General features: G+C 64.2%; 1 protein-coding gene across 1 annotated transcript in view; it reads left to right on the top strand.

The window, feature by feature from the left end:
- Positions 1-25,914, top strand: part of PDZRN3 (PDZ domain containing ring finger 3) — a 66,436-nt gene that overhangs the window by 20,973 nt on the left and 19,549 nt on the right. The window lies entirely within an intron of this gene.

A 25,914-nucleotide genomic window follows, 5' to 3' on the forward strand; every position in this document is an offset into this window, starting at 1 on the left:
TCTCGTTTCGTGGGATTTTCCTGCTGCCACAGGCGTCTCGACTCCATTCCGTGTCAGACACACGAGATGCGGGTGGTGCCTCGTCTGCGGTCTCAGCTGGCAGTGGTGGACGACGGGTCCCCGGCCGCGGCGGCCGGCCCCGCGCGGAGGGGCAGGCGGCTGCTCGGCTGCGTGCCTGTGTGTGTGTGTTTACACACCTACAGATGCGGGCATCCGTCTGCACGATGTTTCTACTTCATGTTACAAAGTTACGGCCGGCACGTCCCAGGGGCAATGGGGCCTGGTGTGGGGGCCGGGGTTGTGCTACGCAGCTCTCTCTCTTTCTCTAAAAGGTGCTGCCGCCGAGATCGTAAAGTTGTGTAGTTTCCACAGTCCCTGAAATGGTGGAAAATGCTGTAGAAAGACCACAAGGCCCGCTCTGCTCGGCTGCACCCCCCACCCCCGTCGTGAGTGGCCCATGGTCACGTGGATGTGGCCAGCGCACGGGGCGCAAGGGCTTCTTCTCTGGAGCTCTGTCCGCAGGCGGCGGGGCCCCTGCCCGTGTCTGCCCCATGCTCTTTGCCAGGGTGTCACACATCATCAGGTGCAGACACGTGTCCTTGGTGTTAGGGAATGTGTCACCCATCACGTGGACGCGGCCCCGGCTGATATGGGACGGGCACCTTCAGTCGTGTGGCATTCCCGGATCTGCAGATGCCATAATGCCCACGAACGTGTCCCCTCCAGCCCTGTAGCTGGGACTCTGGGGTCAGTGGGGTGACCATCCTGCTCGGGGCCTCGCAGATAGCTGTCTGGGTGACAGGCAGAGAAGGTGGGGAGACAGCACCCCCTGGAAATGATGGCCGTGTTTCGGCCTTCCCCCACGTGCACCAGGGGAGGCCAAGTGATAGCAGGGCCATAGTCACCGCTGGGGACCTAGGCTCATGTCTCAGCTGTGAGGGTTTACATTTTGGGGTCTCAGTTTTCACGGGGAAACGGGAAAAGCAACGCCACCTCCTGGCCCTCGGCGGTGCCAACCCCGTCACTTCCTCCGTTGGGGAAGTCCCCACAGGCTGCAGCTCTGACCGACCCGCCGCACGCCCAGCCTCAGCAGAGTGCGCTGCCCCGGGCCTGCCGCGCGCCTTAGTCACCATGTCCATTCTCCAGTGCTACGGCTGCTTGTTTGGTTCCTGTGTAATTGTGTGGCAAGTGTCATGTGCCAGGAGCCAGGCTATAAAAAGACCGTGTCACAAACGAGGTTTGGTTGTTGGCCAGCACACGCCAGCCACCTGGCGACCGCCTGTCAGACGAGCTGCCGGGAACTGCGGCCACCACCGAGGGGCCTCCCGGGCTCCCCGAAGGGACGGGAAGGCGGTTTTCAGTGTCAGCCGGTCACCGTGGTGACGACACACTCTCCAAACTTCCCGAGGCCGGCGGCTCTCAGCGCTGGGGGCAGCCCCGTGGGTCCCAGGTGTCTCGCAGGCTCTGAGACGTCACAGCGAGTTTTGATTTAAGGCCTCGGAGACGCTGCGTGAAACCTAACGCTTCCAGCCACGTTTATTTTTGGTGCAACTGAAACTCCGAGGGACCGGAACCTGGGTACTCCGGGGTTTGTGGGCTTTTAACCCGGAGTGTAACAGAGGACTTTCCGTGGTCACTGCCAGCTCCCGCGGGGTCAGCGGGGGTCAGCGGGGTCAGAGGGCCATTTTCTGGCTCTCGACTCCTGGCTTCCCGTGGCTCTTCCTGGGTTGGCTCCGTCGTGTCCCCCAGACCTCAGCTGCTGTGCCATCTGTCAGAGGCCTGGCCTGACATCCATTGGGAGTAAAGCTGCTCCCCGACCCCATTGTCCCCTTTGCCCCCTACCCATTCCCGTGTTAGTGTGAGTCAAGAGCTTAACCTTTATTTCTTGAAGTAAACTCATTTTATTAGGCTGTGAGTGGCACTTACGACCTAAGTTCCTAGTCCGCCCCTGCCACTGGGACCCTGCGGGAAGCTGGCGGGCCGTGTCACAGCCCTGGCGACCCGAACACCTGCGCCCGTTGAGGTTCAGGCCAGGTCAGGGCCCTGCAGCGGGAAGGCCGGGTGGCCCTGGGGGTCGCCTTCAAGGCCGAAGCCACCGCAGGAAGGCGGGGTGAGGTGACGCGTCAGGAACATGCTTCTCACACACGGACCAGATTCACGCCGTAACCAACAGCGTCTGGCGGGCACACGGGGCGGCCCTGCTGCCGCTGCCGCTCAGTGGACCCTGAACTCGGTGCGCTGGGCTTGAGCAGGAGGATACGATCGCTCACGCCTGAGGGAGTTTTAAGCTTTGGGAACCGGCCCTGATTTTGAGCTTTCGGTTCTGAGCCTTCGTCCCTGGCGCCTGTTCACAGGCTTCGCGGCCGCCCATGTTTCGTGGCCCTTGGCAGCGCCAGGTCCAGGGACTTGTCCCCAAGTGATAGCTTAGAGGCCACAGAGCCGCGGGGGGGGCGGGGTGCCCACGTCACGGGCGGGCTGTGATGAGGGGCTGTGATGAGGCCTCCGCGGTGACCGTGTCCCTGCCGAGTGCACGCCCTGGGGGGAGGTCTCTTCACGGCTGTCCCGAGAGCTGTGTGCTGCTGTGGGCTGTGGCCTTTGCAGTCGGAACAGGTGCAGGGCCAGGCGACGCCCACGGGGACCTGGCAAAGGATGCACATCCTCGGCAGCCGTGCGGCCTCGTAGTCCGAAGGCGTCTGCAGCAGGGCCCAGCGTCACACGGACACCGGTGGCCTCCAGGGCTGCGGGGGGCACCCGTGCTGACCCGGCCACGCGCCGAGTGACCGTGATCGGCCAGTACCTTTGGCACTTGCCACTTTCTCTGCGGCAAGTGAAACGTCAAAGAGAAGGTGACCGAGAGGAGTGGCTCCTGCCTGCCAGGCTTGTCCCCGAGGCCCCCTCTGCGGCCGTGTGGCAGGCACTCTGATCTTGCAGAACGGGGTGCCGTGACGATCCTTCTGGGGGGCTCTGCCTCCCAGATTCTGTGGTCAAGGGTCCCCTTCGGTGCTCCTCCGAGCAGAAGGTCATGGGAGTGTCGTGATAAACATAAAAATCTCACCCTGGGCTAGACGGGAGGGGGCCGTTTGCCACAGCGGAGCGGGGAGAGCCCAGGCAAAGTGTGGTTCGCCCTCCCCGCCCTCACAGCGCAAGTCTAAGATGCAGCGTGCAGCTCGGACCGCCCTGAGGCTCGGGCTGGGAAGGCCTCTTCCTGTCCTCCCTGTGCCCCGTCGCAGACCGGGGCCACCCCACACCTGTGCCCGGGTGGGGACACACCCGGCTCTGTCACTGCGGCTCCCTGCACAGCCCCATGTCCCGGTGGCCACACGGTGCGGCCCCGGTCCCTGGAGGGGCTCAGCACACGCACCCCCGTGGCACGGAGCTCAGCCTGCCCCTCCCACTGGCTGCCTTCACGGGGGTCGGAGAGCCAGCTGGTGCCCTGACCCCACCTGTCCCCTCCCTCAGTGCCCTGAGTGCGGGGAGGGACAGGGACAGGGAGGGGGCAGGGAGGGGCCCGCAGGCTGTGCTGGCTCTGCCTCCACCCTCGGCCAGCGCTCCAGGAAGTTTGTTTTGCTCCCTCTTGCCCACTTTTCGTTGTCTGCTGAGCAGACTCCAGCCTTTCCTGTGCATCAGGTGACACATTAGAAATGCTTTGTTCTCACCACGATGAGGCTCGTGAGCCCTGCAGGGCTGCTTCTGTCCCACGGGGCTCTGTGGGCGTCTCGTGGCCATTTAGCGCTCCGCCCGCGCCCTCCCTCCTTAAACGCTCTGCCTGCCGGCCCCCCGCGCCCTCCCAGTCTGTCCCCACGCGGGGTCTCTGTCCCCACGCGGGGTCCGTTGCTCGGCCAGCATCCCCTAGGCAGAAGCCAGGGCTTGGGTTTCATTTTGTAAAAATAGCCGACTGCACACAGAGGCCTATTTTTGGAAACGGTGTCTGTATTTGATTCTTTCACATTAAGAAAAAGTCAAATAGTAAATACCGTTTTTCCCAAGGGTTCCAGCCGTGTATTTCCACTTCGTGGAGCACACAGAGAGCCGTGTGGCGGCCGCACCCTCCGGGCGGAGGCCCTGGAAGACGGCGTTTCCGTTCCTTTTTGTTTGTTTGTTTGTTTGTTTGTTTGTTTTCGTCAAATGGAAAAATACTGGGATTAAGACATTTAATTTACTCCCTAAATTTTCTTTTTTCTGCTTTTCTCTCCTCATCTGTAAGACACGGGTTGAACTAAATGGTGTTTATTGTTCTAACACCCACAGATTAGACTTAATTAAGTGACTTGAAGTGTTTTAAAAGCTTGTTAGATCTTTAGCCCTGTGACAGCCTGGTCTCCCAAATCTTTAAATATTCTTCAGAAACATACTGTTCATCGTTGGCCGTAAGATACGACATTTAAATGTTCAGTGGAAGGAAATTGTCGACCGGGTAATGGATTAAAAAGGCTCAGGAACGGCCCATGCTTGCGAGTGCTTCTGTTTACGGCCACTGGTTTGATTCGTCAGCTTTACCACGAGGCCTGGGACTCGGGTGTGGAATTACAGACCTAAGTCTGGGGCCGTGACTACGACCCAGGAACAGCGGCTTCAGACCATGGGGTGAGGGACGGCCACAGAGCCCGGCTCCTAGCTTAGCGGGGGCTCCGAGCCAGGGCGACTCACCCGTAAGTCGAAGCAGCTGTCGTCGTCAGCCCACTGGTCTGTTTTTTCCGGAAATGAAAAAGGTCTTATAAAATAAAGACGTGTGCGTTGTTCCTCTGTGAAGGCAGCTGGCTTCCCATCACTGAGCCGTTCGGGTTCGGGGGTCGGGCTCTGGGCGTCTTCCGTGTGCCGGGGCCGGAGCGGGCCGCGGGCGCCGACCTCGGTGCGCAGGCCCGCTCCCGCGCCCCTTCCCGACCCCCCCAACGTCAGCCGCCTCCGAGTGCTGGCCGCCCCGCCACTGTGTCACCAGCTGCCCCACGTGGGCCTCTGTCACGGGCCAGCCTGCGAGGCATTCTGGTCGGTGCCCCGGCTGTCTCTGTAGGGACGAGGGGACCACCCCGGGACGGAAGGCGCCCCGGACCCCGGGCTCTTCCCGTGTCCTTCGGAGCCACTGCTGCGGTCACCGGTGACCCTGGAGCGAAGTCACCTCCGTGAGGGCCGTCCCCTCGCACGGTCTGCAGTTAATGCTGGTGCGTCGGGGGATGACGTCTGCCCACGCTGGCCCCGCCTCGCCCCAGCACCAGGGCACACGTCCTGGGAGCCCCCAGTCAGCAGTCATCCAAGGAGGAGAACGACCTCCAGACAGGGCGTGTCACCTCTCTTGCTTTATGTAAAGATCCAGCGTCTCCTGATAAAAATATTTGTGTGCATTTTGATAGCTCTTTTGGGGGGCATTGCATTACATTTGCCAAAAAGAAAAGGACAAAATTACAGTTTTCTTTATACTAGATACTTATTACATTTTCATGTATTTTTTTGTATAAAATAAGTTATTTTGTATAAACTTTATATTGCTAATGCCTGAAACCATTTTCAGCAAATTGCTACCTTTTTATTCAGATTTTTAAAATGAGAAACAGATTATGGTCATTGCTTATTGTAGCTGAGATTTCCTTTCTGTTTAAGCCACTAAAAATTTCAAAGAGGAAAGTGAGTTTGTGATTATCCTGCTCATCCGAAAGCTGAGGGTTTGGAAAGTTGGGGTTTCCCGGTGGGTTTGGGGAGGGTTGGGGGGCACTTTTAGGGGACGCCTCCCGTCAGTCCTCGTGCGCGCTGCTGACCGCCACGTTGTCCACATGCCTTTCCCCCGCTCGGCGGGGAGCGGGGCGCCCTGTGTGTGCGGCCGTTGGCGCTGTGAGTTCCTGCGAGTGGCCTGGACGGAGGCCCGAGGGGGCGCGGCCGGGGGGGGGGGTGGCGTCCTGCCGAGGCCTTGTTTCCCTGCACCTTCAGCAGCCGCTGCTGCGGATCCAGAGATGGGGCCGGCTCCAGGTCGAGCCCACATCCCCACGTGGCCCCCGGGGTCTCCTGCCCGAGCCCCCGTGTGCGCTGCCGGCGGCGGCCTGCAGTGCAAGGATGCAGGGTCCCCCCAGGTGCGCGTCCCGTGCTGGGCCTCGTGCTGGGCCTCGCGCTGGGGCCGGTCGGCGTGTTTCCGTGGGGGCCCCGGGTGCACCACGGACGCCGTCCCTGCAGACACCAGCGGGAAGCTCGGCGGAGCAGGTCGGACCCAAGCCCGAGCCACACGGGGCCTATGGGTGCGTCCTCCGCCGCCCGGTGGCGTGTGGCTCTGTGCTCCCCGCCGGCTCGCCCTGCCACCCCGAGGGCCGCGTTCCCGCCGAGGCCTCCACTTAGCTTTTCCTCCTGCCCCAAAGACACGCTCAGTTCCATTGACTGGTGCTCCTTCGGGGGACAAAGCGGTGGCTCTGAGTGGCCTTAGAGGTGTCAGTGATTATGGAGTCATCCTTCCCCAGAAGGCAAGAGTCACTGGCTTCGACTCAGAAAGTAACTCTGGCTGGAAATCCGTAACAGCCTGTGGGAAGCAAAACCAGACGCGTTTAACTTTTCTTCCCGCTCTGCAACGTGTCTGCTTTGTCTGGTGACCAAGGCCGGCCCAGGCAGGCCGGCCCACCGGACCCCAGTCCCTTCCCCCCCGGGGGGCTCATGGAGTGCCTGGTCCTCCGCACCCTGGGGGAGAGCGTGTCCCAACAGCCAGGGCGCCGCCGAGGCCCGTCCTCCCCGACTCGGGGTGCAGGCTGACTCGGGGTACAGGCTCCCCACTTGCCGCCCCCATGGTCCCCGTGCAGCTTGGTTCCCGTCGAGCAAGAGGCTCCTCTGCCTTCCTGTGTCTGAGACAGACCGAACAGAGCCGCAGCCGTGAGCAGGGACGGCCCGGGAGTGTGGGCAGGGGGCGCCCAGGGTGCCCCGTGTGAGCAAGGGGCAGCGGTGACAGCGCCTCGGGCTCCCCGGACGTCTCTCAGAACCTTCTAGGTCACCCGGCCCGTGGCCTTCGGTTCTGCCCCAGGGAGCAGCATTTCTTATTAAACTTCCCTGAAAAGCCCGCCCCTCGCCCTTCTCTGGTCTGCCTTGCCTGTGGAGACGGCCTGGCGGTTCCCCGAGACGTGCCCTGGACCGCGGCCACCGCGGCCTGTGTGCCTGCCAACAGCGTGACCACCGTGTGTGCGCTGTCAATGGAGGTTGATGAAACAAGGCTTGCCCGTGAAGACAGACCCTTCTGAACAGGGTTTCCGTGCCTCTGCCCAGGAGAAAGAAAATCCCTTTTGTCAGAAATGGCTGATCTCATCGAGGCAGCAGGACGAGCCCTTTCGTCTTCGGCCAGGACGGTTCTGGTCAAGGGCGGAGGCGCGGGGAGGCCCGAGGTCACGGCCCGCTCCCAGGGGCCGCCGCCTCTCCGAGACCTTCGTCAGAGGGGCGGGACGTGTGCCGGGGGCCCCTGCAGGCTGCCGGCCGGACGTGCTCCCCTGCTGCTTCTGAGCACTCTTAAAGACTGACTTGGAATATCTGTAGGAGAAAGGAATTTTGTATCACAAATATGCATGCTTTTGATTTTGCTTAAATCCCCCTTTTTCTTTCACGTCTGCCGGGCCCTCCAGTCTCCACAAACGTCTGTACGGGTACGGCCTTGACTCTCGCAAGGGCCAGTGGCGGTCAGCCACATCTCCTTTGGAGCACTTGAGAGCAGGGTCCCTGCCAGGCCTTTGAGTACAAAAACGTTTCCTGAACACCCAGAAGGTCAGGCCAGCGCCCGCTGACCTGCGGGGGCCAGTGAGGGGTGGCGAGCCGTCCGGTACCAGGCGGTGTACACCTCGCAGCCCGAAGCTGCCGTCCTGCCGTGCAGACCCGGCCGTCCCGAGAGGCCCGTGGGGCTCCTGGGTGGACACGGCCCGTCCCCTGACATAGTGGCTGAGGAACCATCACGAGTCTGGACTTAGCCTGTCAACAAACACGCGGCCAGCGAAACTCGTGCGGCTTCTCCTGAGAAGCCTGAGATTGTCTGTGTTCACGGTGAAGGGCTGCAGTCCCACGGCTGAGACCAAGGAAGCCTGGAGGGGACACTGTGCGGCCTGGCCGGGCCCGCGGTGGCCTCTCGTGGGGCTGAGCGCTCGCCGTCCGCCCCCTCTGCCAGGAGCCCGGCCTTCTGTCTTCTGTCTGAGGCCGGGAGGGGAGCGGCCGGGACTGTCCTGTGCGCGTCGTGCCGCGGCTCGGCCAGGAGGTGGCGCCGTGGCTCCACACGCCGTCTCTGCCCAGGAGCCTCGTGCTGCGGTGCTGCGATCCGGGGCCGTGAGGACCCTCGGCCGGTCCCGGGGTGACCGAGGACGGCTGGCGGGCCCCTCCTCCGGACGCCAAGTGATAAAGGAGTGTTCAGGACGCGTGAACAAGCAGCCAGTGACCTCTGGAGGACACAGGTTTAGCTGCCAGTGGCCGGAACGGAGCGAATCCCGTCTCCTCACACCTACCTGGCCGTCCCTGACCTGGGAGCCGTTCACGCGGACACAAGAGCAGGTGCTGGGGACAGTCCTCTCTGCCAAGCCTGCGTGGGGTTGTGGCCAGGGCATGATGGTGGCCTCAGACGTCGTCCCGGGCCCGACCCCCAACCCCCGGGCCAGTGTGACCCTGGGCAGACGCGTCACCGCCGTCTGCGCTGTCGTCGCCAGGCGGTGCCCTCCCGGCCTGGGAGCTGCACCCCTGCACCGGCTCAGCTCGCCGTGCTCTGCCGCCCCCGCACCCCCCCGCCTGGCCAGAGGGCCTGGCCCCGGCCGGGAAGGACGCACGTCCCGCCGGCTTTGTTTACTGCCCCCGCCTCCGGGGCTGGACGCGAGCCGGTCACCAGAGCCGAGCTCGTGCCCTGGGCCCTGGCGGCGGGGGCCGAGGGCGCCGGCGCTGTGTGAGCACGTTCGCCCCGCGTCGGTGCGCGGCGGGCGTGGGCCGCGGGCGGGCGTCTCGGAGAATCTGCAGCGCGTGAACCGCTGGAGGAGGCGTCGGGCACGTTGCCGCCGCCCCACTGCTTGGTGAACGGGACGGTCACAGAGGCCGATCGCAGCGTCCGTCGCACCGGACGCTGGGGGGTGGGGGGGTGTCTGCCGTAGGAACCGCGCGTGGGAGATAAACTCCCAGGCCGGCGGGACCAGGGAGGGTGTCGGCGCGCGCGGGGGCCGCCCTGCCTGTCGGCACCTCCGGCCCCCCGCTGGAGACCGGCCGGCGGGGAGGACCACGGCTGCCCCCAAGGACGCCGCCCAGGCGGTGGCCCCGGGCAGGGGCGGTGCCCTGGCGAGCCGAGGACGTGGGCGGCACGCGGGCCAGGAGCGGCGCGGGACCCGGCGGGGTCCGGGGCTCGACCCAGGTCCTCTGCGGAGCAGACGGGACGAGTCTGTCCTCCGTCGCTGCGAGACACACGGCCCGGCCCCGAGGGGCTGAGGGCGGCCGGCGCGCGGCGTGTCACACGGGTCCCACGCAGCGCCGCTCGGGCCGCGTGGCGGGTCGGCCTGGCTGGGCTGCAGCCCCCTCCCAGCTGGCCCCGTGGCCGGCACACGGCGGCTCCCTTGAGACGCAGCGAGGGAGGGGGACCCGAAGGCGGACGCCTCGGGGTCCTGGGCCCTGATCTTGGTGGGGACATGCCTGCCGCGCGCTGTCGGTGCCACAGCCCAGCCCTGGCCCGGTGGGAGGCGCTGCAGGGCCGACCTCTGGGGGCCCGTGGGGACCGTCACGGAGGCCGGCATCCCAGCCAGACACGCCGCTGGCCCTGAGCCTCCGTGGGGTCGTCTGTGGAATGCGGAGGACGATGTGACCTTGGGGCGGGGGGCTCGGCACGTGCCCTGGGCCCCGGCAGCCCCCGCTGTGGCTTTTGTCACCATGTCACACCCGCCCCGCCCGTGTTCACGACGCCCAGACGGGCCTGTGTGTCTCCGATCCCGGGTCTCTTTGATTTTTGCCACTAATAGTGCTCCCGCCACCTCGAACTTCACCCCCTGCCTTGGCCGCCCACACGCAGGACCCGTCAGGGTGCTGGGGCGGTGGGAAGGCAGAGGTCGCGCACGCGGGCCGGGCAGGGCCGGGGACGAGGGACAGGCACTTCTCCAGGAGGGTGACCGCCGGAGACCGATTCTGGAGCTTGAGGGAGAGAGGGCGCGGGCACCCGAGCAAGTGACAGGGGCAGGAGCGGAGCAGCCTCCTGGAGCTGGGGCCACGGCTCGCGGGGCGGGCGAGGTCCGCTGCTCCGGCCACGAGGCGTGTGTGCTCGGCCGGGCGACGGTCTGGCGCCCCTCCGTCCACCTGAGTCGGCCCCTCCGTCCCCCAGCCAGGCCCTCTGTCCTCAGTCGGGCCCTCCGTCCCCCGGCCCGGCCCTCTGTCCTCAGTCGGCCCCTCCGTCCCCCGGCCAGGCCCTCTGTCCTCAGTCGGCCCCTCCGTCCCCCGGCCAGGCCCTCTGTCCTCAGTCGGGCCCTCCGTCCCTGGTCAGTTCTCTCTGCCTGAGGAGCAGCGGCGTGGCAGAGGCCAGCACGGCTGGGCTCACTGTGTGTTCGTTCTGTGTGGGGTGACAGCAGGCGGTGGCTTTTGCCTGCATCGCCGCCCGCACGGGCTCTTGGTGCTCTGGCCGGGTTCCTGGCTTCTGCAGCTCGCCGGACGACACCAGCTCCTCGTAATTAGTTTTTCTCAGCCATGATATAATCATTAAGCTGCCGTAATGAAGATTGAAGGTTTAATAACGGGAAGTGTTACAAATCCCATCTGATCACCCCTAAGTGGATTAGCAGCTCGGCCGCATGCCCAGCCGTGGAGACGGGGTGCGGGGTCCAGGCCCCAGGCGCGCCCGGCGCAGCTGCGGTCGGTTATTGAGTTTGCTTGGCTGCTAATGGCGTTGTCTGCTCTCAGCCTCATGTGCTGGGGGCCAGCAGAGGGTCAGCAGGCGCTCCCGCCCGAGGGCCTGTGTGGGGTACGGTGGCTTCACACAGTGACGCAGGGTTTGTTAGCACAGGGCGCGGGGGCCTGCTGCCCACAGGAGTCCTGGCGGGGTCCCCGAGGCCTGTCGAGAAGGGTGAGTGTCCCATGAGTAATGGTCCTCTCTGGCCCGATGTGGGGAGGCCCTGGGCAGGTTAGAGGCGCAGGCGCCTCTGACTGGACCCCGCACCAGCAGCTCTGACGGCAGGGCGGGCGCCCCAGCCCCACGGCCCGGCCCGGGGACGCCCACGCGGGTGTGGACGAGTCAGCCCTTCGCAGTTCCCCGCGCGGCTCCTGGACGCCGCAGGCCAGCCTCACCCCACAGGCCTCACCCCGCAGGCCGGCCTCACCCCGCAGGCCTCACCCCACAGGCCTCACCCCGCGGGCCAGCCTCACCCCGCAGGCCTCACCCCGCAGGCCGGCCTCACCCCGCAGGCCTCACCCCGCAGGCCTCACCCCGCAGGCCGGCCTCACCCCGCAGGCCGGCCTCACCCCGCAGGCCTCACCCCGCAGGCCTCACCCCGCAGGCCGGCCTCACCCCGCAGGCCTCACCCCGGCGAGCTCTGAGGGACGCTTTTCCACACGCCCCCTCCTGTCTCCGCCCGCGTCCCCCAGGCAGTGGGCGTCTGGCGAAGGTGCGACCTCTCTGACCTGCCCTCGCGCCTGTCACATGGCTAGGAATGACCTCTCTGACCTGCCCTCGCGCCTGTCACATGGCCCGGATTCCTAGCGATGTTGACGTGAATAAACGTCCCGGGCCTTAGGGGCTGAAGCCAAAGCTGTTCTGCCTGGGACGCGCCCCGAGGACGCGGACAGGCAGCCGGGGGAGGAGCCAGTGGCGGACAGCGAGGGCCGACGGGCCGGCAGAGGGTGACCACGTGGCCCTGGCCAGGACATGCACACGGCACGGCTTGGCTGACGAGCCGCCTCGGCAAAGTCGTGTGCACACAGCTCCCCGTACCCCTGAAAGCAGCATGTGGGTGCCCCAGGCCACCGTGGAGGGGCCCATGAGGCGTAGGCTCTGGTGGCCCCCCCCCCAGCCACGAAGCGGCTCGCGGGTGGCCTGAGAGGGAGCGTGCTGTCTCGACGCCCTGGGAGCCGCCCGGCTTGCAGAGGCGCCGGTCGCCGCGACCCCGAGGCTTCCCCTGTGCCCACACGTCACCCTGGGCCATGGCCCCGCACGGGCCTCCGTTCGACTTGGGCCTGGGGCTCCAGCATAATCTCGACCCGCCGCGGAGACCGCGCTAGAAAACTGGACCGGAGCGTGAATCCCGCGTCTCGGGTGCGTCTCCCTTTTCGGGCACTTGGCTCCTGGGTCCCGGTTTCAGGCCCAGGCGGAGCTGCCCGTGCAGGTGGCTTCAGCTCCAGGCCACAGGCCCCGGCCCAGCCCTGTCTTCTGCAGACGCCGTCCCCGCGTCTGCAGGGCTGGAGGACCCGAGACGTTGGAGAGAGGAGGGCTTCCTGTTGTGGGGGTCGGTGGCCCTGGGGTCTGCGGGGGGACGGCCAGGCCGTGAGCGGTGGCGGCTGGTCCGTCCTGACCCTGCGCCTGGGCGGGTCCCGGCGACCGGCAGTTACAAGGCGCCAGGCGGCAGCAGCAGGTGCGTCGCTCCCCGGGGACGAGGGCGTGACTGGGAGCGCGGCTGCCCCTGGCCCTGCGCACAGCCGAGCGCGACCCTCGCCCGGGCACCCCCTATGGGGCGGGTCCCACGGACAGCACCTGCGGTGGGTGATGGGCCCTGCATTGTGGGGTCTACGCAGATGGTGGACGCCTTAGCCGCAAGTCCTGGGGACCCGTTCTGCCCCGTCAGAACCGACCCGACACCCCGCCCGAGAGGGCAGCTGTGCGTCGTCGCCCAGCGCGCCGCAGAGGAGGGGCCCTCGTCCTTCTCCTCCAGGGCCCGCACCTCCCGCCTGGCCGTCTGTGTCCTGGGGGCGCTTCCTCTGTTAACACAGAACCCGGAGACCCCGTGGGGGGCAGGGAGGGTCCCAAACAAGAATCACACTGTAAAGGGTGCTGGCTCCGCACCAGGGTAGCGCGGCCATCCCCAAAACCCAGCGAGCTTCCGTGTTTAGGGCCCAGCCTGCAGGCCATGTGCGCCTGTGAGGGCCCTGCCCTCCCTCGTTGGACCAGCACCCCCAGCAGCTCACAGGGACCAGTACCCCAGCAGCTCACGGGGACCAGCGCCCCTGCCCCCCAGCGGCTCACAGGGACCAGCGCCCCCAGCGGCTCACAGGGACCAGCACCCCTGCGGCTCATGGGGACCAGTGCCCCAGCAGCTCACGGGGACCAGTACCCCAGCAGCTCACGGGGACCAGCGCCCCTGCCCCCGGCGGCTCACAGGGACCAGCGCCCCCGCCCCCGGCGGCTCACGGGGCCTCCCCAGGTCTGCGGGCCTGAGGCGGTGAATTGCGGTGCTGCCGCCAGTGTCCTAGGTGAGGTTTTGCTGTCACTCGTCACCAGCTCTCCGAGACGTGTTGGCCCTGAGCGTCTTACCTGTTTTTGTCGCTAGTCGGCTTTTTCTGGTGCCCCAGACTTGCAGCCCCCTTAACAGAACTCCGGCCCCTCTCCCGTATCTCGCTGCCTTGCCCTGTACCCGGGGTGACCGCGTGGGGACGGGAGCCGTGCTGGCCGCGTCCGGCGGGACGCGTGTGCCGGTATGCACGCGCCTGGGCTGCTGTGCCTCCCTCGCACGGGGCCGCCCGTGGCGGGCTCCCGCAGGCCCAGACCGGCCCGGCCGGAGGCCCCGGCCGCCCCTCCTCCCTGCCTGCTGGACAGAGCCTCAGCGTCCAGCGCACCTGGCTGGGCTGACGGTCCGCAGAAGGCGGTCTTCAGAGTTTGTTTCTGAGTCGTCCTGCTTTGGAGACGAGTCCTAAAGCCGTCTTCTGCTTGTTCCTTGATGTGGAACTCGGCGTCAAATGGTCAGAACTTGCTCAGACTGCCAGGGTGAGTTTGCAGAGAAAGGTGAACGGATCTACCTGGTGACCGGGCTCAGATGCGGCTGTTGAGCGGGACGCCGTTGACCCCTGTGGCGGAGCAGCTGCCAGATGCAGGGGGCGCGGGTCCCGCACTGAGCTCGTCTCACTGGGACCAGCATCGCAGTGCAGAGTTGTTTGTCAGGCACTAAACACACGCCCTTGGGTCGGGGCGGTCTGGGCCCGTCGCCGTGTGGCCCATGGTCCCGCTCGCCAATCTGGTGCCTCCAAGGTTTGCCCCAGAGACCAGGGTGGGGGGGACCCCGTTTTGTTTCATTTTAGGCTGCATTTTGCACACCCCTCGGGGGGCCAGTGAGAGCATGGTGCCCACAGGCGATGGGTGCTTGGTAAGCCCACGCTGGCTGTAAGACTGCAGGAAAGTACACAATTTGGAGGAAGATTACTCTAACTGGACCAAGGTTTCAGAAACGCCGGCACAGAGGGCCGGTCACAAGGCTCCCCGCCCTGACAGGAAACTCGTTCGGGTTTGTTCGAGGCCCTGGGGCTCAGAGGTGCCGTCTCGGGAGGAGGCCAGGCAGCGAGCGGCCGAGCGTCCTGCTCACCGGCAGCTCGTCCCTGCACAGAGAAGGGACGGGTATGCGTGTCCTCCGAATGTGAAAACACACCGTTTATTTAAAATGTCTACTTAACGCAGATGGTTTTAAAAACGTGACCTTTTTTTTTTTTTTTTTTTTTTTTTGCCAGTAGAGTTTATTTCGTTTCACCTGTGCCAGGCCTTCGGTCAGCACAGGTGTCAGCCCCTGCTGCATCTTGGGAGCCCACGGCCAACTGGTTCACGCAGGACTCGGTCAGGCAAAGCCGAAACGGGAGGCGCCCAGAAATTGGGGTGCATGAGGGGATGCGTGCCACCTCCAGGCCACCCCCTACTGAACCCTGAGTGCTCCACGAGTGGAGGGTGTGCCCAATACCAAGGCACACACATGCACGTGCGTACACACACGCACATGCACGTGCGCACACACACTCACACGAACGTGCACACACGCGTACTCACGTGCAGAAACACGCACGCACATGCACAAACGTGCATGCACACACGTGCATACGCACACGCATACGCACACAGCCACTCACGCACACGTGCTCGCTCAGACCTGTCTCTGACACCACCCAGAGAAGCAGACCGTCCCCTCACTGCCGATGCTCTGGGGTTCAGTGTGCTCCCTACACCGTTACCCATCTTTTCTAACACAGCGTCCCAACCCCCAGTCCCTGGCCTGCCAGGACCCGGCCGCACAGCGGGATGGGAGCTGCGGGAGCGAGAGAAGCTCCATCCGCATCTGCAGCCCCTCCCCCCCCCCCAAGCACCGGCATCGCCGCCTCGGCTCCGCCTCAGGCCTCAGGTCGTCAGGCATCAGGTGCTCACGGGAGCCCCGGGCCCTGGTGCCACACAGGTTTGGGGACGGCTGCTCCCGAGGCTCAGAAGAAGCGGTTGGGTTTTTCTGGGTTTGTGCTCCCTCTGCTGGCCGCGTAATTAACTAACGACTACCTCCTGTGCCTGCGCTGATGTCAGCAGTTATTTCTGAGCAGGGGACCGGAACTGCCCGAGTCAGCATGTTCTGCCCAGACGTCACCAGAAGGATCAGCAGGCGGTCTGTGCGGGGCAGCCGGCCTAGTGAAGAAAGTGGAGAAATCAGACGTTCGTTTTGACTTCTCTGAATCTGTTCGAAAACCCTAAATACACTGTTATGCTTTGATTTGCTCAGTGCTAGAGAAAACGACCCGTCATTGTTTAAACAGGCTCATCACATCCTACCTTCTCCGAGGATTTTGGGAACGAGGTTTTTCGTCCTTAGCAGATGTATCCTAACACCTGTTTTGCAGGTGAGAAGGCGGAAGCTCGGAAGCCAGGCAGCTGGCTGCCGAGAGCCTCCCCGGGCCGGGGCAAGTGCCCAGCGTCCGTGGGTCTGAAGCGCTTCCCGTGCCAGCGCGGGGCAGTGACGGCGCTGTCTCGCGTCTCCATGGGCTGTCACTGCGCCGTCACCGGGGCTGCAGCCGGACCCCGGCTCAAGCACTTACGGCGTGTTCTGAGCCGGTTGCCTCGACCTCACTGTGCTGGTCTGCAACCTGGGAAGGACGTTCTGGGCGGGGGGCTTCACCTGCCGGGGCCGTGAGGACCCAGCAGAACCCTGCGTGGCCCGGCGGAGGGGGCTGGGGACGCCTCTGGTGGTCACTCAGTGATCTCTTCTCCCACAAGGAACAGCTCTGGCCCCGGCCGCAGAAGCTCAAGCTTATTGTGTGAATGTGGGTGGGACCCCCATATGCACAACGGGGACACGGAGACGTGTAGCCCTGGGGGAAATCTGCCAGCACCCCGAGGAGGCACCAGGCGCATTCTCGGGGGGGAGTGGTGAAGCGAAGGGGCGGGACCCGGCTGGCGGCGTCTCACAGCTGAGGTCTGGGGAGGTGGGCGTCACGTGCCCCCCCACCCGTGCATGCTGCCCCCTGACCCATGCACGCGGCCCCCCCGACCGGTGCATGCGCCCCCCCCATGCACGCGGCCCCCCTGACCCATGCACGCGGCCCCCCCCCACCCATCCACACGGCCCCCCCCGACCGGTGCACGCGCCCCCCACCCATGCACGCGCTGCCCAGGCTCCCACTTGCGCTGGCGCCTCCGCTTCCCGGTCAGTGCGGCCACGGCCGACGTCGCTCTCGGCCCGCGAGGCCCTTGGCGTGGGCAGACAGGCCCCTCCCCCAGCTCTGAGCCGGCGCGGACCAGCTCGCGCAGCGGTCTCGCTCGGCCCGCGTCAGGCCTGGGGCGGACCCGCCGGGGCCAGGCAGGCGGCTCCCGGGCTGGCCGCGTCCGCCCCTGCCCGTGGCTTTACGAGGGAGAGTCAGTTGGAGACACGGACGTTGCCACGTGTCGCCCGGCCTGGGGGTCGGGGCCGTTGCTGGTGGGCTTGGGTGGGGGTGGGGAGTGGCGCTGGAGGGGAGGGGGTCGCCACCGGCCCCGCTGTCTGCGGGGCTCTGAACGTCCAGTCTCGGGGTGCCGCTGAGACCCCTGTGTTCGATTCCGCCCAGAGCCACTGGCAGCTTCGCGCACAGGCGGCGTGGCGCCCGCGTGCTCCGCGTTCACCGCCCCTGCTGGCGACGGGTCCCTGCCACTCAGCTCTGACTCCCCGGACACAGCCTGCGGGCGCCGCTAGGGCCTTGGGGCCCTGCGTGACACAGGCTGGTGCGTGGCGCGGGCCGTGCGTGGTGGGCAAGCCAGCAGGAGAGGCCGGTGGTGCCCTCACGTCACAGCGGATGACCGGGCCTGCAGGGGTCACCCGGTGTCAGCAGGCCGCTCTTGTTTTGAGGAGGGGAAGGCGGCTTCCCCCCCCCCCCCCCGCCCCCCGTCTGGGGAAGGAAAAGCCCCTGGTGTGGGGCTCGGGTCAGGAGGCGGAGGCCCACCCCTCCAGGAGCCGATTCCGACTGTCGCTGGCGAGGTGCAGCAGGCGGGGAGTGGGCGACGCAGCCAAGGCTGGGCTGCAGGGCCCGAGTGCACAGCCGGGATGGGGGGGGGCGGGGGGGGGGGCAGAGAAGCAGGCTGGCCTGGCGCCGGGTGTCCGCAGGTTGAAGGGGGTGCTGAGCAGAGAAGGTGCTGATGCTACGCCCTCCCGAGCCCAGGCCCCTCCCGGCCCCTCCCACGCCGGGCCCCCTCCCGCACCCAGGCCCCCTTCCTCCTGAAGTTAGGAAGCTCCCTGCAGGGGCCAGATGCCTGTGAAAAGTCAAACAAGATAGTGTATTATTTCATTAAAATAAACTTACTGTTTTTAGAATTTTTAGATTATGTCCAATATCTTTTCACGTTTTCATAATTAAGACGGTAGCAGCTCAATTATTTTAAAGGTCTCTACAAGGCCACATTCGGTCGGCGGACACCCTGGCAGCAGGTCCGCGGGCTCTAAGTGACAGGGGACCATCGGCGGCAGTGCCCATGGGGGTGGGGGTGGCAGGCCGCAGGGGCAGCGGCCCGTGGACCACGTGGGTGGTCGGCGAGGCTGCGAAGTGAGGCCGGGTGTCCGGTGCCTGAGTCTGCCCCCTTCCCTATGAGGCGGCAACTGGCCCGGGCGCAGTTCCCGGCGGCGACGGGACACCTGTCCCCCCCCCCCCCCCGCTCTGCGCTGCCTGCCCATGGGCGGGTCTCCTGAGAGGTGTCGGGGCGCAGGCGCCGAAGCATGTCAGAGGGGTGACAGCACTGTCAGGGACGGTGCCGTCTCGCTCGGGCGAGCCCGCGACATCAGACTGTTGGAAGTGACTTTGATTTTCCCTGCCCTGCGGCTCTGCGCAGAGACCAGGAGCCGAAGCGTGGGCGGTGCCTGCGATGCAGTTAGTGCTGCGGCCCCTGCGGATCAGGGGCGCGGGATTAGCACGGACGCTGGCTGGCGGCTGTGAAGACCAGCGAGGTCCCGCCCCCTGCCCGCCCCCTGCCCGCCCCGCCCCGCCCCGAGGACGCGCCCACTGTTGCCCAGAGAACGGTCTCTGGAGCATGAGCGCGGCGAGTGCGGAGCCTTGTTCTCCCCGCCCCGTCGCCCCGTCGCCCCGTCGCCCCGGCGCCCCGTCGCCCCGGCGCCCCGTCGCCCCGGCGCCCCGTCGCCCCGGCGCCCCGTCGCGGCCCTGTCTGCTCGTCCTCCCTGCGCCGGGCCCAGGACGCGGCTCGGCGAGCGTGTGCGGACGCCACGCACGCGCCCCATCGGGCCGCTGGGCCCTGGACCTCACTCACGGCGTTGTTTTTCCTCTCAAGGCCCTTCGTGGCTCTTACCTTCCAGTGACTGACCTAGCTCCCTCATGCTCCTTTGTCCCTCTCGGACAGGAGTGGCCAGGAGCCCGTGGCTCAGTCCCGGGCTGCGGGAGGGACCAGCTGCTGTAGCACGCGTCCCTGACCCCAATCCAGCCGAGAACGAGAGAAGCTGCGCGGCCCAGGCCTGCGTGCGGCTGCAGTCCAGGCCGCCGGCCACCGCGGGGAACGCAGAGTGGCCGCAGACCGGGCCCCCGAGCCCAGCGCACGCGCCGCCCCGCACTCGCCTCGCCTCGCACGCTCGCGGCTCGCCGGCCTCTGCCGCCCCGGGCCGCGCTGTCAGACGTCACTTCTGTGCCGCGCGCAGCTGCCTCTGGGCCCCGTCCCGTGGGCTCCCCTCGGCCCCGGCCCGGCTTCCGCTCCAGGCGGTTCCGAGTGTCAGCACCCTGCTCTGCTTGGTCTGGGACGCTGGTTAGCAAGTGCGGCCTGTGGTCTGTTTGGTGCACCCGGCAAACCAGGAATGTTTCACGTTCTAGATGGCTGTGGCGTCCAAGCTCCACCCTACGGTTTCTGGGTGTTGCCTCTGGGCCACAGAATGTAAAAAATTACCCACCTGGCCTTTTATGGAAAAAGTTGCCAGCGCTGCCCTAGAGTGTGCTGGAGGGCCTCCGGCCTGTGCCCGCCTATGGGCTGTGCTCCAGGGGCTGTCAGAGACCTGGCCCTCGACAGCCCGGGGCACCCACACTGCGGGGCTTCAGCTCCCAGCCCCTCGAGTCGCCAACGCGACCAGCCTGCGCCCGCACCAGTTCCGCAAGGACTCACACCGGCCTTGCGAGGCGGGAGAAGGCGTGTGGACCTCCTTATATGCCATCTAAAGTCTTTTAAAATAAAGATGCAGTCCACACAGATTTACTCCTTTAAAGTGTTCACTCCCGTGGTGTTTAGTATATCCACACAGTATTTCATTCGAATGGAATCATACCGTATGTGGCTTCGTGAGTGGCCTTTTCATTTAGCATCAATGTCTTTAAAGTTTATCCGCATCATGCCGTCTATCAGCACTTCATTTCTTTTTTATGGTTGAATAATATACCGCATGATATGTATAGACAGACCACATTTTGTTTACCAATTCATCAGTTGATAAATATTTGGGTTAGTGCTACCTTTTTTGGCTATTATAACTAATCTGCCGTGAGTTCTATGATCATTATTGTGCATGTATTTCCGTGGATATGTTTTTAATTCTCTTGAGTATATAATTAGGAGTGGAAATATTGGGTTATATGGCAGCTCTATATTTAATTTTATTAAGAAACTACCAAACTATTTCTCAATGTGACCATGTATAATCTTTCTAAAAGAATCTTTCGGCTCCGCGCCCATGCAGGCGGTGGGCTGAGCAGTCAGTGGTCAGCACACGCAGCCACAGAGGTGTGGGGACCTGGCCGCAGGGATCCCTGTGAAACCGTAAACAGCACTCTTCCTCTCAAAAATTTCTTTTAGTTTTGGAAACTAGTATTTTTCATAAAACTTATTTGTGACTGTGTGATGTTTTGTAATACATACTTTAGGTGTATTAATGAATATAATGAAATTTCTTTTTATTTCCAACACAGTAACTTGGTAGACGTAGTCCACATAAACTGCACCCCGTGGGGCTCGCCATGATTTTTTAGAGTGGGAACGGTTCCTCGGACCAGGAGTTTGAGGAGCACTGCTCTGGAGCAGGCGAGTGGGCCGAGGCTGAGTGTCAGGGTGAGCTTCAGCGTCCTCCACCCACCCCCCCTCACCCCCCCCCCCCCCGCCCCCGTGCACGTGGCTGGGCCCCTTTCTGTGGCCACCAGGAAAAGGATGGAGAGCGGCTGCTGTGACGCCCAAAACCTCAGGAAGTAAAACCTGGAAAGCGGGGTCTTTTGGAGGGGAACCGCGGTGACTCCTTGGTGGGGACATGGGCTCTGCGACGCTGGCCCTTCGCGCTGTGATCTGAGCATGGGCAGCTGGGCTGCACCTGCTGGTTCTGCCTGCAGACGGGTGACCGCGATACCGTCCCGGGCTGGACCGGGGACTCTGGGGTTCTCACAGAGGACACAGCCGATGAACCGTGAGCGGAACTAGCTCGTGGGAAGAGCGGGGTGAGTGGCAGCGCCGTTCTCAGGCCTGGGACAGTGGCTATCGAGGGGCGGGGTCCTAGCGAGTGGGCGGAGACCATGAGTGCCCAGTGTGGCTGGCCGCGCGGGTGAGGGTGCGGACCTGGGGCGCAGAGGTCCCCGGCAAGGACTGGTTTCCGGGGTCTGACTTCAGTCTGGTGCCAGGGGAAGTCCTTGGAGGGGCGAGCGGCTTCGGCATTGGGGGGACTGGGCTGGGTCAGTGGGCGGGGGGTGGGGGGTCGGAGAGGCGGGGCCCGGGGGCAGGCGTGAGTGAGGTCTTGAAGTGGCAGGCGCGGCGCAGCTTCATGACCCAGCGCCGAGCTGCATCGAGCGCTTGACTGAAAGGTGCCTTGCGCTTCCTTCAGGCAGTGGGGTGATCGTTTATCCATAAAAAAGTGTTATTAAAGGTCGGACTTACTCAGTGGGACAGGCACTGGCAGGAGGGGGCGCAGCGCCGCGAGGACCGGGCTCCGAGCACTGTGCGCGCTCCCCGCCTTCCCGACCGGGACGCGGCCGGCGAGGGGCCCAGGCGGCCCGGGGCCAGCAGCGCGCGCGCCAGGGGCGCAGTGGGATCGCCGGCCCTGGGCGGCCCTCACTGGGCTGTAGCTCACGGTTAGATGTGTGCGTTGTATCCACACGTGCAGGATTCTTCCTGCAACTCAGAAAGCACTAAATGTTACGCGGGCATTATTCAAAACATGTCCATCCCATAAAACTCGTTTGTACGACATCGTTATCTGCAGCATTGAGTACATTTTATATCATCAGAAATTTTACGATATATCACAAAATGAATTTCGACTTAGCTTAAATGCATCAGGGATGATCCTGGGATGATCCTGAGAGACCTTGCTAAAGATGCGGTCGTTTTTATTTGTAACTACCACAAAATGGCTTGCAAAATTGAGTGTCTTTTATTATTCCCCGCCACTGGAGCATTCGCTTGTTAATTAGAGGGATTTCAGCTGTCATCGTTGGCAGTTACGGCTCCTGTGTCGTCGCGTTATGAATAGTCAATGAGAGCCGATTAATATGCATGAGCAGCGGTATATATGGCGAGGAGCGGGACCCAGCCGCGCAGGCGGCGGAGGGAGCGCGAGCTGCGGTCTGCGCCGTGGCGCCCGGGGCGCGCGGGCGGGAGCGAGCGCGGCGCCGACTGTCGCCCGCGCCGCGGGAGCCGGCGGTGCGCGGCGCGCGCGGGACGCGGGGCGCGCACCGAGGGGTTCCCGCGGTGCTGCGTCCGAGCCTCCGGCGCGTCCCCAAACATGGGATGCAGCCTGTGCAGCCTGCAGAAGCGGGAGGAGCACTACAGGCTGCTCTATGAAGTGCGCCAGGTAAGCGTGCGTCCTCCGGGGCCCGCGTCGCCGCGCGCACCTGGCGGAGCGGAACTTGGGAGCGGGCTGTGCGCGTTCTGGCTTCTCCGTGGTTCTCCGCTCCGTCTCTCCCATTCCCCCCGCCCCTCCCACGCAGTGGCCCTCGGGTGCCTGTGTTTGAATATTAAAACAGGTGGCAAGCAGACATGACACAGGCTCCTTACGACCGACCGCTCTCCGGAGTGTCGGCCGGTGCCCGCTGGGTTTCCTCGCTGCTTAGCAGGAGCTCCCGGAGCTGCGCGCAGGGCCCCCGCGTCGCCCGCAGACTCCGGTCCCGGCGGCCCAGGAGCGGGTCAGGCTCCGCGCGGGCCGCTGCCGCGCCTCTCTCCGAGCGCAGGGGGCTGATCTCGGGGGCTGTCGTCCGCAGCAGGTGTCGGTGCCAACAGCGTGGAATTCCAGTGGAGAGTAAACGGGACATTTAAAGTGTAACCCAGGTGACTTATCCGACGTTTGCGTTGCTTTCTTTTAAATACTCAAGTCTCAACCTAAGCCAGAAGGATTCGATACTATCTATTGTAACCCAACTTGGCAGTTCCGGTTTTCCCCTTAAATCATTCTAATGCCTTCAGATTTTTCTAAAGTCATCAAAGATTGTCCGTTAAAAAAGTTTTTTTAAACAGAACATTAGAATAAGGTTGTTACAGTGAAAATAAGATTCGTTTCTTAATTCATCACAATAAGTGGTATATTAATATATTCTTTAAAAAGCCAGACGTAGATTTTTAAGAGATTTGTTTAGCTTCCACCTGGATGGCACTTCCGCACACGCACCACCAGAGGGCTCGTAGCACCGGAGACAGCCCGGCGAGGGGCAGCCGCTGCGTCTGGACGGTGCCCTGGGCGGGCGAAGGGGCGCGTGCGGGTGTGTGTGTGCGTGTGCCCTTTCCACACTGGGCATGGAGGGGGCCGCCATTCGGGGCCTGTGACCCCTGCCATGTGTGCAGAGGGGCGTGTCTCACAAAAAACGGGACTCTTAAGTAAGTTTTGGAAGGACTCTGCGTGCTCAGGACTCTGGCCGACTCCCGTCCTCCTCGGAGCAGACTGGGACACCTGGGAGGCCTGGCCCCGGCCCTGTGGATTGCAAGGTGAGGTCACAACCCTAAGCCTGCTGGGTCGTCACACGCAGTGAGCAGGGAGCCCGGTCTCACTCGGAAGTGTAGTGGGCAGAGCAGAACCATCGCCACCGTGTGCCAGACGCTCGCCACTGTGGGCCGGATACACGCAATGCACCGAACGCAGGTGCGGTAACTCACTGCTCTTTTCCTCTTAACCGTCGATGCCCAAAATATTTTGTAGCAGCTGTTGTGGTAGATGCATTGATCCCACCGGCACCCTGCCACCCCGTCGGCCACCCCGCCACCCTGCCCGCCAACCCTGCCACAGCGCCCACGGGTCTGTTAGCCAGCGCTTTGTTCGTCTGCGTTATCTGGGCTCCCCCGCCCCGCAGCCCCACATCCAGAGGGCGTCTGGGTTCTGTTTGTTTGTTTCTCACTCGGTGAATTTATGTGGAAATACTTCTGGCCGAAGCGTCATACAGTAAATTGCTGACAAATGACTTGCATCTGGAACACACTCCGTCAGCAGTGTGGGAAACCATGCCGATTCGTTTTCAGGAACCTTGAACTTCTCTTCGGGTCTGTTACCCTTGTGCCAACTAAGTGAAACCCCCCTTCTATTGTTTGGGAGTCCTGAACCGTAGCATAGAAGAATTCACAACACACTTGCAGGAATTAATAATTGCATCCCTGCCTTTATCACGCGAAGCCTTATTGGAGCAGAGAAATTAACATCTCCGTAAGTGACAATTCCCGTATGTGTGGCTGCAGCGCAGAGAGACCTTATAGCCTCGGCTCAGACTTGGCCCTTTTGTCACCCGGGGGCATTCAGAGAGCCGCTCCCCGCCGGGGCCGAGGGCGAGCTGCCCGCAGCCTCCCTGGGGGCTGCCGTGGGTGTGGTGGTGAGGACGGCGGCTTTGCCTCGTCTCCGCGCGCCCTGTCTTGCCTTCGCTCTCCTGGTCCTCGGGGGCAGTGCAGATGCGCACACCATCCGAGGCTGTTGCGCAGGAAGGCTGTGCCAGCGGTTTGAGGGGTCGCAGCCCTTCCCCGGAGAGGCAAGGCCGGCCTCCTGCCGTCCCTGGGGGTGCGGTCGGCTGAGGTACAGCAGTGCGTGCTCCGCAGTGACTGGGGCTGTCGGAGATTTAACGTTTACGTGCGCTTGCTTCGTGCTTTGGGAAGCTTTAGCCTGTCCCGGGCGATCCCGACACTCGGAACCACTGTCAGGGTGAAGAGATGGCGACTCGGAGCGGCCGACCTGTCGGGGGCAGGCGGTCTCGGGTCGCACGTCCCCGGTGGCACGGCCCTTGGCTGCGGCTGGAATCCAGCTGAAGCTGGTTCCCCGGTTATGGGGGCGGGAGGGGGGACAGCACCATCTGGGCCGTTGGCTTGGAGCCGTAACTCCCGAGCAGGCGGGGCAGCAGGCCTGCCCCAGCCGCGCCCTCCCCGGACCAGGGAGGCTGCTGTGTGGGTGCTCTGCTAGGCCCTCAGATGGGGGGCTCGTGACCCAGCTAATGTGACTGGGCGACAGGGAGGCAATTCTGACTGGACAGGAAGCTATAACGGCCGCTGCCCGCAGCCGGCTCGCCGGCCGCATCCCTGCGACGCTCGCCCAGCTGCCCGGTGTCCCGTGCTGAGCATCCCCTGTGCGCCGCCCGCCAGGGCCCCCGGGCCCCGGCCCCCAGGCGGGCGATGCGCCCCACTCCAGAGGCGAAGGCGCTGACACCAAGGAACCGGGCGTGGGCCAGGGCCGTGTCCGTGCGGCGGCCCAGCCTCTTGAGGAGTCGCGTCCCTCAGCGTGGTGGTGCCTCCGAGGGCCGGATGCAGGCCCCGTGCACTCCGACGGGGCCGCGCGCTGCTTGGCGCCTGAGAGTGCCGGGGCCCGCGGCAGGCGCTGGGGCTCTGGTCCCCCATGCTGCGGAGAGGGGCGGGCCAGGAGAAGCGAGGTCCCCCGGGGTCCCCGCTAACCTGCAGGCGACTTTGAGGAAGCGTGTGTTCTCACGCCTCAGGGTGACAGAAGATACCGTGCAAGAGTAATTTGTGCTTTTTGATGCCGCTTGACGTGGTTTTGAAAAGCATGACCTTTCCCTAGTCACCGTGACTTGGGAGAAAACCGATGTATGTCCTGCTGACTTTCTACGGCAATCTACTGGCCCAAGGGCAGAAAAACCGGGTTTCTATAGCAAATGCTGGTCCGAGTGGAGCTTAAGGGGTGGCCCGAAGCCCGCCGCACACGGGCCCCTTTCCACGTTCAGTGGGCCGCAGGCGGTGCCCAGGGCTGACGGCTGAGCGCGGAGCCGCCGAGTCTGGGAGAGTCGGCGGCTCGCGGTGCGGTTCAGCGTGGACGGGCGATGCCGCTGACTCGGAGCAGGAGCTTGACCCGTGTGGCAGCGCTGAACCTGGTTCGGTTTCCTCGCGAGCAGCAGTGTTTGTTTAAGCAACTGGTAACTCCGAAAGCGTTGCTGTAGAAGCAGCGTTACACCGTGAGTTAGCTTAGGCAAAGCAGGTGTGGGAAGGGGAGCCTGCCTCCCGCCCTGTGCCCCGCATGGACGAGCCCAGCCCTGTCTGGCCGGAGGTCACTGTCTTCAGCGTGGGCGTCGAGCTGTCACCAGCGGCTTTCGGCACGTGGTCGGTCGAACAGCTTGGGTGTTGTCTGTGTTTGCCGGGGTCGGGGCGAGAAGAGAAACAGGGGTGCTGGCCAGGAGCTG

This window comes from Rousettus aegyptiacus, unplaced genomic scaffold (assembly GCF_014176215.1).
Source record: "Rousettus aegyptiacus isolate mRouAeg1 unplaced genomic scaffold, mRouAeg1.p scaffold_m13_p_4, whole genome shotgun sequence".
Taxonomy (NCBI): Eukaryota; Metazoa; Chordata; class Mammalia; order Chiroptera; family Pteropodidae; genus Rousettus; species Rousettus aegyptiacus.